Here is a 6,000-nt window from a genome sequence, read left to right as displayed (position 1 = left end):
CTGATGCTCTCAGTTCTGCTGAGGTAACACTTCAAAGTGTTCAGTGGGCAAAGTGACTCGTCATGAGAATAGGCCCTGACTTCAACTGGTTTAGGCAATCTACCTGGTCTAGACTGCTTGACTAATTTGTCAATATGAAATGTAAACAAAGTATCATCCTGACTCCTTGTCATAAGGTCTCTATCTAACAAGTGTAAGGTCTGACCTCTCTGGGCAGACACTAATGAAAGCAACAATACTAACTTGATAGTCAAATCCTTTAAAGATAAATCTTTCAGCGGTGTAAGCCTCTGAACAAAACGCAAAACATCTGTCACACTCCACATCTCTGTATAACGTGGTTTTGGTGGCAACATCTCGAAAACACCCTTCAGAAACCATAACACTACAGGGTGTGATCCACAAGGTCTATCGTCCAAATCAATAAATGTTGATAACGCACATCGTGCTGTGTGTATAGAACTGTGGCCACGTTTTTGGTTCAATAAACACATAAAAAAGTCCAACACCTGTCCTAGATGTGGTCTAGTAAAATCAATTTCCCTTTCACAACAAAAGAGTCTCCATTTCCGGATATATGTAGCGTACTGCTTCCTGGTGCCAGAACACCACGAACTGATGATGACACTGGTTGCATCCGAAAAAATGCCTCTATCTGCACATATTTGCCGGAGAGTAGGAAAGCTGTCAGATTCAGTCTCTTTCCTAGCGGGTGAACCTTCCCGTCCAGTGACGTCACCACAGTCTTCCCTTTGGGCAACTTGACAGGCCTACAACAGATCATTTTGATTAATTGCGAAAACCATGACTGGGTTGACCATAGAGGAGCAATAACAAGAGCATCTGCTTTATCTAACTGTATTTTCTGCAAGCACTTAGACAAGAGACAAAAAGGTGGGAAGCAATAAATTAGCTCTTTTGACCATGACAAACTGAAAGCATCTACAGCTTCGGCTTCAGGCTCTGGCCGCCAACTGACAAAACGTGGAAGCTTCGTGTTTAAACGTGAAGCAAACATATCTATGGCTGGATGCACACCAAAGTGTTCAAGGATTTTCTGAAACACAGTTTTTTCCAAAGACCACTCAGTTCGCTCAGAAAAAATTCTTGACGCTCTGTCAGCTTCAACATTTGTCAGTCCCGGCACATGAGCCACTGTCAACCACACACTATGTTCTATACACCAGAACCAAATTTCCCTTGCAAGATCATTACAAACTTTAGATTTTGAACCTCCCATAGCTTTTAAGTAAGCCACTGCTGTAGTATTATTACATAAAATGTGGACATGTTTTCCTTGAAATGACTCAGTCAGGGAGAAAGCTTGAAGAGCTAGATAGACAGCTTTCATTTCCAAGGCATTAATATGGAGCTGCTTCTCCTGGAGTGACCAACACCCTCCTATAGACTTCTTGTTATTACAAGGCCCCCATCCTAATAGACTAGCATCAGTACTAATTTCCATATCTGGCTCGGAGGAAGTTGTAATGTGTTTCTCAGCACCCATGGCATTGTCCTTCCACCATTTTATTTCCTGCTTAGCATCCCCTGATAATACCATCATTGCATCAAAGTCACCATAATTATCTTGAAGTGCCTCCGTTTTTTCCCTATCTAGTTGTCTGTAGTGCAGTGGTCCGAAAATGACAGCATGGAATGTGCTTACAAATAGACCTAGCAACTGAGCCACTGTCCTTACAGAACATTGTTGCTGTGTCAAAACTAAATTACATTTAGTTTGGATAGCCTGAGCTTTGTCATCCGGTAAAACCAGTGTCATTTTCTCTGAGTCAATGTGGAAACCAAGAAATTTTATTCTAGTAGATGGTTCTAAAACAGATTTCTCAAAATTAACTGTAAAGCCAAGTGAACTGAAGGCTCTTGACATTACACATACTGAAACTGAACAGTTTTCTTTTTCTGTTGCTTGAGTGAAAGAATCGTCAATATATCCGAGGCACTGATTACCTTGACACCTGAGATAGGAATAGACTGGTTTCAGTATCTTAGTGAATACACGAGGGGCACAAGCTAAGCCATTCGGCATACATGTAAATTGATAGAGACCATTTCCTCATCTAAATCTGAGATACTTTCTGTGTGCAACATGGACATTTACTGAATAGTAGGCATTTGTCAAATCTATGGATGCCATGTAGACATTTGGAGTGATCATGTCCAACACATTCTGCAAGCTTTCCATTTTAAAGTGGTGATACTGAACATATTCATTGAGCTGTTTCAAATGTAATATTAGTCTGTATTTTCCACTACTCTTCTTTCTAATAAAAATATTTGAAACAAACTGATCAGCAGTCTCCTCTGCTGGTTCAATAACATTTTGTTTGAGTAAGATTTGAATTTCTTCACTAATGATAGCACTTTCTTGTAGATTAAATCTAATTTGATGAGGTTCAAACAATTGTTTTGGCTTTTCAATAAAGTCAATTCTGAGACCCTCTATGACATTCAATATAAAAGGATCCTTTGTTAGTTTCTCCCACTCATGTAAACATGAAGATAATCGACCAGCCATAAAATCAACATTTGAGCAATCAGACATAGCAAGGTACTCACCTACCTGGCCATCATCTGTTGTCTGTGTACAGCCATCTATTGCTTGGCCGACTTTCCCCCCTCCTCTTTTTTCGGAGAACTTGTTCCAGCGGCCTTTGCTGTTCCCTAAAAAAGGCGTACCATGGAAATATCTGCCTCTGCCACGGACTCTCGCCCATCTATTACCACCATATGGATAGGGTTGATACCTATGCCAACCACGGCCTCTTCCATGTCCATAGCTAGTAACCTTGTGACCAAGTCGAGTTGACATAGCAATGTCTTTCAAGTGTTTGGCCACATCCTCCCCGAATAGGTAATCTGAACTTGTCGGAGCACTTGGGGTACACAGTGCACGATAGTGATCATTCAACTGTGGTTTTATCAGTTCCTTCCTTCTGAGGTTTAATTCTCTATGGACATAAGCCGACATCGTAAGTGAGTCACTCAACTTGGAAACAATATCTCTGAACAAAGTGGCTGGCACCTCTTGCTTGTGAGCAATTAAACTGTTCAATGTATTTGTCACCGCTATCGACTTTATCATTCCACTCTGGACACGCTGCATTTTTACGTCCATCGAACGTGTGTCGGATTGCCGGGAATCCCATATATTAGCTTGTTTATTTGGGCGTGTTCAAATCAGAACAGTTAGCTGGCTTTTTCAGGTCTTTTAGTTTCTGTGCGATGACCGCGTCATCAAACTTGGTAGTGAATACCTGATGAACCATTTCAGCCAGTTTGGTGTCAATTGGGTCCCCATCAGTCGTTGTTATCGGCAGAGTTTCTCTGATGAGGTTTACAACTTCTAAACCGGAAGGATTGGCACTGATTTCGTCATGCGCATGCACGACTTCCTCGCCACTAAGTAGTTCTGTTGCTATGTCAACAGTCCCCGTTTCGTAGATTTTCGCAGTATGTGCCTGACTTGGCGGAATATAATCATCATCATCATCCTCAAAAATAAAATTCTGCTCATCATCGTAAGCGTAATCTTGTGTAAGGGTGTCAATTCTGCCTTCAAAATCAGACATTCTCTTTTCCATGCGTTCGTTCATCTTGCGAAATTCGTCAAGCAAAGTCCCTGAAGCATCGGGCGCATGATGATGAGGGGAAGTATGATCTGCTTGAGAAGTGGCAGAAACCGTCGATGTTGACGGTTTAGGGGATTTAGTGGCTTTTTGTTTCCCTTTAGAGGATTTAGACACACCCGCGTCGACAGGACGGGGACTTTTCAACACGGCCTCAGCCATTGTTTTGACTTGTGGAAAGTTCGAGCGTAATTTTACGCTTAGATCTACTTAGTAGCAAGTTAATAATAACTTTACTCTGTCAGATACTATGACCACACAGTGTAATTATACACTGTCTGATAGCAAATGAGTTGAAAATTGTCCCAACTCTAAATGCGTCTACACTCGCTGAAAGCGCGGTTTGCACTGACTCGCGCGTGCGCTTTGCAATCTCATGGAATCTCGAACATTACGTGATTAGCTGATAGAATTGGCGTTATACAGGCAAGGAGAAGCGAGGCGTCCCCTCCTGAGCACTGCTGATCAGACGTTAGATTTTCAACATTGTGATCCTCTGCCATCATTCCTGGTGCCTGGGTCTGTTCATTCAGAGTTTTACCTGGGGGGTCTCTAGCTCTCACTTGACAAAGGTCAGCCAAGAGATCAGGTGGTGCTTAAATAATGCTCATGTGTATATGTGGAAGGCCCACATTCCTACAGAAGGTGTCAGCTGGTGTGGCCGTTACATGCGAGATGTGAAGTCAACTTGAAATAGAACACTCTGACCAAAACATCCGGTGGACGTTGTCTTGTCGGTGAGTACCTTGGTTTTGACGAAGTTGGCATCATTCCATTGATACCGGATGTCTTGAAATACAGCACCATAAACACGTCCTTTGGTATGGCCCCGCCACCCCTACTATTATATGACCCTATTCGATTGTCAGGGGATTGTTTCAGGCGCTTTATCCCCAAACTTCATGTCAGTGTATAACAGAGCGGTACAACACAGTTATGGAATTTTACCTGAGGCCTTACAGCCTAATATTTTACAAGGGTAGGTATAACTTTTGATTTTTGCAGCCACTTGGAGGCTGCCTACAAATATTCAAAGCCCCTGTGAGACTGTTTAAAAGCCTTCGGGAGGCTGTCTACAACCCAAAACGATTGAAGTCATATCATGATGTATTCCCTTTTCCATTCCTAGCACTGTGTCTCCCAAAGAATGTAATGATACAGATCATTCAGAACATGTTAAGTTTCTTTTGATGACGTTTGCTACACCCATCGTTATCAATCCACAGATCTCCCATCTATCTCTCTCACCGTGGAAACAAGAAAACATTGATGCAGAGCATCAAAGTTCCCCGCCATATGTGATGCCTCACAAACGTATAATTATGGATGCCTCACAAACGCATAATTATGACGTTACTGAAAGGCATGAAGGAGCATAATTATATCAACCACAAATAACACAACGCTGTTGTTGAAAAAAATATTATTTATTTTGAGTATTTGGCAATGCAGTTGATACATGTGCATAGGGTAGGTCTATTCAAAAATAATTTCTTGTTTAACGCCGCACTCAACAGTATTCAAGCCATATAACGGCGTGAGTCTGGACCAGATAATCCAGTGATTGACACCAGAGACCATATAATAGATATATTATATGGTCTCTGCTGACACCAAGAGCATCGAACTACGCAATAGGAATACGATGTTATGCATCGACCAAATCGGCGAGCCTGACTACCCAGTCCTGTTCGTCGCCTCTTACGGCAAGCATCCATGGGGTTATTTAAAAAGTAGATCAACAACATTGGCAGATGCATATACTCAATTAATAGATCACATCCTTTTTACACTTGGCATTTGGTTATAAAAATGTAAATGAAAATACTAAGGGCTCCATATGGCAAAAAAGTCATACTAAATAAGGTCTTTTTGTCACAACCACAAATGCACATACTCAAATTATTATCACGTTGTTGGAGAATATTCAATACCAGGACTAATCAATAACGCAGATTCCTCGTCTCTTGTTTTACGTATTTTGGTCAGTTTCTTTTTTGTATTTCTTTCTTTCAAAGAATGGTAATTGTGATCATGATGAGTTGAGTTACTTGGTCTTTTTCTATGTTCTGTTTTTTATCCAGTGTCAGTAACTGTTGTGGAATGTGGTTTACTTGTAACAATTACTGGTTTGAGTTCATATGATGATGATTGATTGGTTTGTCGTTAAACGCCGCACTCAGCAATATTCCAGCTATATGACGGCGTTCTGTAAATAATCGAGTCTGGACCAGACAATCCAGTGATTAATATCATGAGCATCGATCCACGCATTTGGGATCGATGCCATGCATCAACCAAAGCCTGACCACCGGATCCCGTTAGTCGCCTCTTACGACAAGCATAGTCGCCT

At 41.5% G+C, this 6,000-nt stretch overlaps 1 pseudogene; it reads right to left on the bottom strand.

The window, feature by feature from the left end:
* Positions 1-514: 514 nt before the first annotated feature.
* On the bottom strand, positions 515-4,454 carry LOC139459446 (uncharacterized; annotated as a pseudogene).
* Positions 4,455-6,000: the final 1,546 nt, after the last annotated feature.

The sequence above is a fragment of the Haliotis cracherodii genome, unplaced genomic scaffold (assembly GCF_022045235.1).
Source record: "Haliotis cracherodii isolate W230 unplaced genomic scaffold, xgHalCrac1.p SCAF_13, whole genome shotgun sequence".
NCBI classification, from domain to species: Eukaryota; Metazoa; Mollusca; class Gastropoda; order Lepetellida; family Haliotidae; genus Haliotis; species Haliotis cracherodii.
This window is presented reverse-complemented; position numbering and strand designations above follow the sequence as displayed.